The 9,895-nt window shown below is 60.4% G+C and overlaps 1 protein-coding gene across 4 annotated transcripts in view; it reads right to left on the minus strand.

Moving 5' to 3' along the window:
• The window catches only part of SLC29A1 (solute carrier family 29 member 1 (Augustine blood group)), a 33,852-nt gene extending 25,205 nt beyond the window's left edge, over positions 1-8,647 (minus strand). The window contains exons 1-4 of one of the 4 annotated variants that reach the window (XM_075089169.1): positions 8,436-8,554; positions 7,579-7,705; positions 5,819-5,953; positions 1,902-2,067 (exon numbers count right to left, since the gene is read on the minus strand). The gene's annotated coding sequence lies outside the window, so the exon portion shown is untranslated. Of the gene's footprint in view, positions 1-1,901; positions 2,068-5,818; positions 5,954-6,464; positions 6,607-7,578; positions 7,706-8,435 lie in introns of those variants that run through there. The other 3 variants (XM_075089172.1, XM_075089171.1, XM_075089175.1) reach the window with 3 other exon arrangements.
• Between the last annotated feature and the right edge of the window lie 1,248 nt (positions 8,648-9,895).

Genomic DNA, 9,895 nt, shown 5'->3' on the forward strand with positions numbered 1-9,895 from the left:
ATCCATTAAAATCCAGCCCTGGCTGGTGCAGGACAGAGGAGATTTCACCAAAGGGTCTCATCCTGGGAGACGGCCTTCAGCCCCCTGGGGAGCACATCCACCCTCAAGAGTGATGCACAGTCCTTGGGCTGCACGATACCAATGCCAGTGTGTGGTCTCAGGGGGACGACACCTCCTCTGTGAGGGAAGGTGTCAAGTCACAAGGCCGGTGACAACTCACTCATCACCCCGCAAACAGAAGCCCTTGCTGAAGGGCCAAGCTGCCGCCTTGCTTCATCTTGATGGGGTGTGTTACCTTTGCAGAGCCCTCTGCTCCCAAGTGACTCCCATGTTATTGTGTTGGCTTTTGTGAGTATAACAACAAGCCTCCCAGAAGAACAAACAGCTACGGAAACAGTTTCTGATCCAAACTGGAAACAGCTGGTGCTTTGCCCAGCATTGGTACCAGGCCCACCACTGTACAACACCAGTATAACACAGAGCTAGGTCTTTCTCCCCTGTGTAATTTGGGCAAGGCGAAAAGGCAGCCTCGAGGAAAGCCTGGGGGCTTGTTTCTTTTCCACCCTCTGCATCCCCAAAGCAGCAGCACAGTGCCAAAATATGCTGCTTCTGTTGGCAGATTGCTTCCCCAGAGCAAAGGGAGAAGGCAGAGCCCTGCTTTCCCGGAGGAAGACAGCCAGCAAAGCCTCTCCCTTACATAAGGCTTGGAGCTCCACGGGCATGCTCCCAGGACATGTTGATGGGGCTCAAGCCGCCCAGCCCTTTGAGTTTTCTTTCTGAAACCTCAAATATGCGCTGCAGGCATTGCGACACTGTCACCTGGAGCCCAAGTTGTACACTCTGCTCAAAACTTGTGTGTAATATGTAGACCAAACAGGTGAAACATTCTCCCTTTAGAGACGCTTGCTGCCAAACCTTTCACAAAAGCTTTTCTTTTCCCACCCCTTGTAGCAATTCCCTGCTTCAGCTAAAGCAATGAAATCCAAAAAGGGAAAGCAAATAAACAGCTGGTTTGGAAAGCAACAGCAAAAGGGAGATTTATTCCAGGCTGTGGGTAATGCATCATATGAGCTGAAGGAATATTTTCCATGCTTTCTGGGCAATACTCGAGTTTTAGGGCCTGAGGAGCTAGACAGCATTTGCAGGCACTTAGTATCTGCGGGAGGGCTGAGGTCGGGGGGCTGCATGCCATCCAGCTCCCCCTTCCATTGCAAAACTGCCCTTCCCTTTGCAAGCATGACCCACAGTGACAGCATTTCCCTCCACTGGGCACTGCCCACCCCATCCCCAAGGAAGGCACAGGTGGCTCAGCTCAGAGAGCCTCTGCACTGGCCCTCAGCACTGCTGAGCCGAGAAACAGAGAGCCAGTGTGCTTAAAAGGCCAAGCCGGCAGGCAGGAGTGGGGTGGCAAGCAGATTAGTAGCTGTATCCAATTCTCTGCACGTGTGACAAGGCAGCAGAGCATAGCCGGATTGGGTAAGGGACATTTTAATCAGTCACATGGAGGGAAACACAGAAGATGCTGGACCTCTGTCAAGTGCCAGCAGGTTATTAACCTGTTAGCCAAGGGGGTGTGGGGGTGTGTAACGAACACTCCAGGCTCCTGGGAATCGAGTTATAATGAGACTGCAATGATCCTGGATGCTTTGATAGTCAACAAAGCATCTCAGCCTGTTGCTGACATCAGCAAATGGCTCAGGGACCATTTTAGTTTGGTGTTCCCTCACCAGCTCTGGCTGACCCTGGAGCAGGGTCCTGACTGCACAGCTGCTGGCAGACCCTTTTTGAGGTGGAAGTTCTCCGGTCATTGCTTGTGGGGCTCATGATGGTGACCCCCTGGGATCTCAGTGCCCTGCCCTGCACTTTGGGATGAGAGGTGGCAGGGCAGAGATGATGCTCACCTGGTGGCCTGAGCCTGGCTGGGGCGAGGTGGGGAAGGAGTGGGCTGCAATCCCCTCCCGAGCTCTGCCTATGGCACGGCAATCCAGCTGGGCACGTCACCACTCACAGGGACCCACGCAGATCTCCAGTGCCCCGCCGTCCCTCTGCTTCCTCACACAGCCCAACCTGCCGGGATAAAGTCAGGCAGGTGTCTGCGACTTCGTCACTAGTGAGTTGAGGGCAGCAGGAGCTTGCTGCCAGCACAGGAGCAGCTCTGGGTGAAAACCTGCAAGGAGACGCAGGGGAGAGGGAGGTACTCACTGGCTGATGGGCCCCACTGCCTCCCCACGCTCAGCATCCCCCTTGCTGGTAACACCGAGATGCAACAGGGTGACACCACTACCCACAAAGCACTCATAGCTCCAGTGAGCAAATGGCCCAGAGATGCGGCAGGGAAAGGCCTCAGCCCCAGTGCCTCCAGCCCAATGGCAGGGCCGTGGATATTTTCCAGCTGGTTAAGCAGAAACAAACCCCATTGTCCACCAGGCGGGCACAGCTCAGCAAGGGGTCTGGGGTGCCCACAGGGCTCCCGGGGGCTGGCATGGGCAGGGTGGTCCAGTCAAGCTCCAGCCACTCACACTGCAAGAAGGGAGGGCCTGGTGCCCCGTGGTGCAGCAGCATCTCTGGGACATGGGGCATCTCCCAGCTGGCAGGCTGGGGGGGAACAAACCCTTCTACCCAAGCCACTGCTGAGAGTGTCCCGTCCCCATCACCTCCTGGGCATGCTCCTTCCCGCAGCAATCCCTCCCTCCTCCATCCCCATCCCTCTGACTCCCCCCACCCCACACTGTGCACATCTTCCCTCCCTCCCTGCACCACTGCTGCCCTCTCCCCAGCTCCAAGTGCCCATTTACTTACTCTTACAAGCGCTTGCTGCCTAATGACACCAGTTAGCCCTTGAGTTGGTAGGTGGCTACTTACTGAGTGACAACTGTGCAGCCACCAGCCAAGGGTGAAAAGTTACCCCTGCAACAGGCAGTTTCCACCTGCCAGGGGCCAAGCTGAGACCTGGGTAAACTCAAGACATACAGTGCAGGCTCCCACTCGTACTGGAGGAGCCCGGGTTAACCCCTGGCACAGTGGTGGGCAGGAACACCCTGTGGCATTGAGAAATGGCAGCCTCAGGGCACGGGCCACTCAGAGCACCCAGTGTCACCCTGTCATGGTCTCACACCGGGTGTCCTTGGCAGAGGATGGAGCTGGCATGGGTGGAGGAAGCCACACTATAGTCAAGGTCATCCGGCCCATTGAACCAGTACTGGGGGCACATCCCACTTTTTGGCTGGCAGCACCAACCTCCCGCGATGGAGCCGAACCATTGAGGAAGGAGCTGGCTGGCACTCAGCCACTCTCGTAAACCACAGGGGAGCTGCGGGCAGCTGGGAATGACGGAATCTGGCAGTTGAAAGGGGGATGGCAGCTGCTGTGTGGTACCACTCCCATCCATGCTCCAGCAGAGCCAGGTACCCAGTGGCTCCCTAGATCTCCAAGTTCCATCTAAAAGGCAGAAGAAGCCTTTCTGGAGGATGGCTGCATCCTACCCTAAAAGGGATAGCCTGAAGCCATGGCTCCCCATCAGCCTTCCCAAGGCAGCTTGGTGGCAGTGGGCAGAGCCACGTTCTGGCTCTCAGGAAGTGCTGCGGCAGCCGGAGGCTGCCCACCCTGCATGGCAGGCCAGGGGCAAGATGTACGCTTGCTCTCCCAGCCAGCCCCCTCCCCAGGCGCCTCTGTGGCCAGCAGCACCACAGGGGCCATGGCACGTGGCCACCTGCAGAGACAAGGGCTCCAAACACAGCCCCAGGAGCTGTCACGGCTGTGCTGGCCCTGATCAGTGCCCAGCCCAACAGTTGCTGGCTGGCATGGAGGAATTCAGCTCTGTGCAAACGTCTGGCACGGCTGACTAAATCCTGTTTGGAGACTAAGCCCATCCCGTCATGCTTTGCCCCGTGGGCAAATCGGCAGTGGAGCTGTGGCTGAATGCTCCCAAACATCCCGCAGGGAGGTCTCCAGGAGGGCCCTTTCCCACAGCTTCCAACAGTACTAGCTGTTCATCATTTCCCCTCCTCACCAGTCATGCTTCCACTGGTTCCCAGGCCAAAATGCAGCCCCCAGGCCACCTGGCTGAGTGAAACCACGAGACATCAAAGGAAGGGCAGGCCAAACCCATGACGATCAGCCTGGCTGCCAGACATCACCCAAGTGACTGCCCTCCTTCTCTCAGCCCCTCTGCAAAACCGAACATCCACCGGTGGGCAGAGGATGCACTAACACTGCCTGGGGAGGAGGAAACCCTCGCGGGGGGCGAGGGGTGTCCTGCTCACCTCACGCTTGGGGCTGGGGGACGCTGCTGGGAGCCTGCAGTGCCCCACATTTATGCTGCCAGGGTGGGTCCTGGCAGAGTTTGTCTGTCCGCAGAGGGGAAGCACCTGCTTCTAGCCACTGCCCGCTCTTGCTGCAAAGCTGCCTGACCCCGAGAGGGTCTGTGCTGGGGGGTGTGCTGTGGCTGTGCTGGGGGCTCTGCTGGGGACCCCCCGGCGCAGCGGCAGACCACCCACACGCTCACAGCCGCGAGGCGGCGGGCCGGTGCTGCCCCCTGCTGGCGGCAACCCGGCGCAGCCCCCCCCCCCCCCCCCCCCCCCGCGGCGGGCACGTGGGGGGCTGAGGGCCCCCGGGTGGGCGGCCGGCAGCTGCGGGCCCCCCTCCCGTGACCGGGGAGCCCACGGGGAAGGGCTTAGCAGGCCTATAAGCTTAAGTGGCTCCGCGGCATTTGGGAGGGAGGGTGGGAAAGCGGCGGGGGTAGCACAGCAGTAGTGTGCTCCCGAAAGTGGGGAGCTGATGGCTGGTAGGAGAGGATCTGGCCTTTCTGAGACAGGAAGCATCCCAAGCCACCCCTCGAGCAGGGGCTAGTGAAGGGTGGGCAAGGGCCCGAGCGCTGGGACCCCAGGCCCACCGTGAGGATGAGGAGGCAGTGGGCTGGAGCAGGGAGATGGGGGTATCGCTGACACTGGGAGCTGTGTGGGCAATGTGGGACCAGGCACCCCAAAGTGTGGGCAGCAATTTGGAGGGCTTGTGGTGTGTGCTGTGCTAACACATGGCTATGCCGCAGAGTTAACCCATGGCTGGGGATGGGCAACAGCCAGAAAATGTGGGGTGTAAGCAGGGAAGGCTCAGGGTAGAAGCTCCAGCTCTTGGATTGAAGGCAGTGAAAAGGAGCAGGGCAGCATTTGCCTGTAGTAAGTAATATACCATGCAGAAGAGCAGCGGTGTTAGGACGCAGATTTCAGGGTCCTGCTGTCACGCAGGATGGATCATATGAGGACGCAACACACTGACAGTCTCCCTGAGCATGACACTTATCCTGCGGGGCAGAGAAAGGGGTCCTGGCTGGTCCCCTGTGAGCCTTGAGTCTCGCAGGGATGGGATGGGACAGGTAACAGCATGAGGCACACCTCCTTGGTGTATCCCACTTCTCAGAAAGAGCTTGCCTGCTTCTCCCCGCTGCCCTGGACTATAAGGCAGCCAGGAGCATCTTTGCGCCTCTGCCAAGTGCCATAGGGACAAAAGGGGATCCTGGCACTACCCTCCCAGGGGCTCATGGCCTGAGGCTGACTCCACACACCCATACTCAGCTGGTGGGGACTCAGTCAGTCTCCGGGGAAACACAGCCTGCTCTGCTAACACTGCGACCCAGACTCAGTAAATCTCCTGTCTGACAAGCCAGAAGGGGAAAGTCAGCCCTGACAGCAGCTGTGGCTGGCTTCCCATGAAGAACCCCCTTCTGAGGAGAAGCTGCAGGGATCAGCTCTTTCCTGCCTTCTCCACTCTCCCTGCAGGACCTGCCATCTCCAGCGGATGCAAGCAGGTGGGAAAGCCTCACCTGGCTTTCAGTAGTGCTGCGTCCTGGGATGGCAGAGCTGGGAAGCTTCATGGCAGGGCTCAGCTGCTGCACGGTGCCCAGCAGCGCTGGTGCTGGCTCTCCTTTGTAGATGTAATCACGGAGGTGCTGGGATCCCTGCAAAAATCCAGGCTTCTCGAAATGCAAAATAGCTCCACAAAAGCCTGGCTTCCCAGTAAACCCCAGAGTGGCTCATTGCTGCCAGCAGCTCAGGTCAGAGCTGCCTGCTCTGATGCAGTACAAACTGCCCTGCCGCTGCTGCCCGCATCTCTGGTCCCACTGCTCTGCTCCCAGTACCGCCCAGCTTGCCTTTAGGGATGCTCCAGTCAGTCCTGGCAGGGAGCAAGGGCTTCTTATATGCCTGTGCATGCGACAGCTGGTGCAATGCAAGCAGACCAGCAGCAGCACTTGGCCTTGCTCCTTCAGTGCATCCTCCATCATCTTTCCTGAACAGGCCTGGGGACACTGACAGATGCTTTTCACTATCTCCTACCACCCAGCTGTGCCAGCTTGCCTCACTCCCTACCTTTCCATATATATCACGGCCCCACCAGAGCCCATTTTCCCCCTGAGGCAGCACCAGGGCATGGGAGGAATAGGAACAGTGGCGCAGACCCTCTTCTCTCACCTCTTGTGTGAGACCTTCACCAGAGCAGCAGAGCAGCCCTGACCTTGAGAGGCACCACGGCTGCCAGGGCAAGGGCCATGCCATGAACCTGCGCTGCCTGTACCTTCCTCTCTCGCTCTCCCCTGCACGCGAGGTCAGGCTCCTGCAAACAAGCCTCAGGCTAAGCCTCAGGCCCCAGGGGCACCCGGGATCTCTGCTCTGGGCCAAATCACGCTGAGGGCAGCTGGGGAATGGAGCCTAGGGAGGAAAGAGCTAGATGGGTAATAGTGCAAGGGCGGAGGGCGGGCTCCCAGCTCTCAGCAGTCAGCCTACAAATAGAAAGGGTCATGGGAGAGTGCCCGGCTATGGGGACAAAGGGTCTGAGACAGGGCTATAGAAGAAGCCTCAGCTGCTTCTTAGAGGCGAGGGGTGGTACAGCCCCAGGACCTCCAGGAACAGGGAGGGCTCCCTGGCATGCCCCCTGGAGTGTGGGCACCCCAGGGGGCTGTACAGGAACATATGGGACTGGCGGGGCAGGGAGACAGCCAGCACTCAGGGACGGCTAGGACTGACACAAGAAACTGACAGGGGCTGGCAGAGGGGCCCATGCCGGTCCTGGGGTGACAACCCTATGGGAAAGGTAACTAAACACCTTACTCAGTTAGCTGGTGCCAGGGGAGCGTAAGTGGGAGACATTTGCTGCCCCATATGTCCTGGTGCCAGCCATATCTCCCCTGACAGGTTCCCTGCCCAGCCCCATGGGGGGTCCTGGAGGAGGAGGGGAAGGTAGCAGCACCCAGCATAGGCAGGAGTGCAGGTGCAAGCACACTGGGGTCAAAGCACCCGTTGGTGTCACCTCCCAGCACCCCAACCCCAGCTGACCTGCACCGCCACGGGACAGGTACCTGGGCTTCCCTGGAGCACAACTGCCACTGCTGCCGGGATCCCTGCTCTGCCCCAGCTCCCACCCACTCCCGTGGCAGCTGGCACCAGCCCTTAACCCGGTGCCCTGTTTACAGCCTGGGGCAGCAGCCCCCAGCCCTCCAGCCACCACATTCCCGCTCCTGGGGTGGAGCACCCCTCTGCAGCTCCTGCCCGGACCGGGGTGCCCCGGGGCACTCCCACGCTTGCTTACATGTGTTTTCCAGAGCCGGCAGGCTTCTTCCCGCGGTGCTGCCGATTGACATGGCAGGATCCCGCACCGTTCTGCAGAGCGCTGCCGGCAATGCCTGCCTGGGGCTTGCCAGGTCCTAGCGCGCTGCCTGCCACGTCAAGGACACAGGGCAGATGGGTGCAGGACAGCCCTCAGCCCCAGCCCAGGGCCGACCCCGGTGCCACCAGCACTGCAGCCTGCTGCTCCCACCCCTGTCTAACCCTGCCTCGCACCCCGCTCTGCCCCCGGGCCCCCCAGCTGCAGCACCCACATCTGCAAGAGGGATGCTGCTGGGGTCGCTCCGCTGCTGCAGCTCTGGCACAGGGATGTTCCATACTCTGGCTTTTCCCAGTGCCTCCCCTCCTCCTCCTGGAGCAGATGGCTGCCCTTCCTGCCCCTGTGCCCTCCTGGGGGGACCCTGCCCGGGAGGGGGGCATTGCTGTGCTGTGAGTTTGCCCAGGCAAGAAGGACAGGGTGCTGACAGGCAGCCCTGCAACTGCCGCTCCGCCCTTTCACTCCCCTCCTGCAGTGGGGCCAGGCTCCAAACCCTCCTTGCAGCCACGGGACTGGAAAGCCCTGGGTCCTGGATGGGGTCCCAGACTTCTGTCCCCTGGGCTGGGGGAGCGAGGCAGTGGGTGATGGCTCCAGGAGCTCAGCACAGGCCCCTGGCTGGTGGGTGACCTTGCAGCAGGACTGCCGTGCTGCCAAAATGGGGAGCAAGTCCTTGGCTCGGCAAAGGGGGTCTTGGAGCCAGACCCCCTCCCTGGGACCCAGGGGAACAAGGCACAGCAGGGACAGCACTTGCTCTACTCACCCCCCTGCCTGCACCTTGCCCTTACCTTGAGGGCTCAGCTCTCCTGGTGCCAGCTGATGCTGCCTGGTGCCAAGCGGGGTCAGGGTTTCCTGTGGCGGTGGGACCAGGGTGAGGAGCCTCTGCTGCCCCACAGGCTCTGCAGCCGGAGTGGGTTTGAGAGTCCTGGCGCTGGCTGGGGCCAGTTGAGCACAGCTCCCGCTGGCTCAGCAGGTGGAGGCTGCATGCACAGGATTAGCCGGTGGGGGAAGTGGCTTCTGCCATAAGAACTGCAAGCAGGATTCGTCAGCAGGTCGCAGAGGGGCCGAGCGCCAGCACGGGGAAGGAGAGAGGGGAGACTGTGGGCAGGCAGCCACCCCGGAGGGACAATGCAGCCCATGGAAGTGGTACAGCCCTAGGCACCAAGAGCAGTGCTGTGGGTGCCAGCATCATCCCTGGGATAGGGGCACCTCTCTGGTGGCATATGTCTCCCCACACTGCTGTGCTGGACTCAGGCCATGGCAGGACACTTGCTGACCACCCACCCCACCACAGGTCTGCATCAGCCCCCTGGGGCCAGCCCTCAGCATAGCGCCCTGCACCCGCTGTCTCCTCCACCGGGCCCCTCAGCTGCTCAGGAATGAGCTGGCGCCTGCCCACCAGTTGCTCTCCTGGTATGTGTGGCCAGAGCCATGAATGCCATGCCTTGGCCTCCTCCACAGCCAGCCGGGGCTGGCCTCCTCCCAGGGCATCCCCCACCAGCCCCAGCTGCCCTCTTGCCTCTTCCCATTAAGGCAGCACAAGCAGCTGAGCTTTGGTGCCGGATGAAAACAGGTGCTTCAGCCAAGAGCGAAGGAGCCAAGCACAGGGTGGGGGGGGCACAGGGGGAGCACAAAAAGCGCACCCTTCCCCAGCATTTCCTCCTGTCCCCTCCGTGGGAGCATGGAGAAAGCCCTGCTGCAGGTTACATTCGTGTGCCCACCTCCACCTTGCTGCCTGTCCCCAGCCCCAGGGACACCATGGGGAGGAGAAGGGGCAGCAGGAGCAGTCCTGTGCCTACATTTCTCCTCTCCCAGCCCTTGCTGCAGAGCTGGGCTGCAGCCAGCACTTCTATTTTAAGCCCCACAGTGCAGATGAGGAGGTGAGGGGTGTGCATGGCCAAGCCTTGCAGCCTGCTGGGGAGATGCCTTGCTACTTATCACCCCAGAAACTTCCCCTTCTGCCCCTGGGACTGGTGCATGCTTGGGCAGTCTGAACCAGCTGCTTTTTCCCCTTCACAGCACAGACAGGAACCAGGGCAGCTGAGCTGGCATAGCCCAGTGAAGTTACTACAAAATGTCTGTGATGCAGGAAGCCCTGAGGGTCCAGCCACTCGCTCCGGCCACCTCCATGGCACGCATTATCTGCCAGCAGTGACATGGGTTGGTGGCAATCCTGCAAGAGAGGAAGGGCAGGCCTGGCAGGGATGTGTGGGTAGGAGGATTTGCTCTGCAGGCAGTGGCTTCCCTG

Source organism: Phalacrocorax aristotelis, chromosome 3 (genome assembly GCF_949628215.1).
Source record: "Phalacrocorax aristotelis chromosome 3, bGulAri2.1, whole genome shotgun sequence".
In the NCBI taxonomy this organism is placed as follows: Eukaryota; Metazoa; Chordata; class Aves; order Suliformes; family Phalacrocoracidae; genus Phalacrocorax; species Phalacrocorax aristotelis.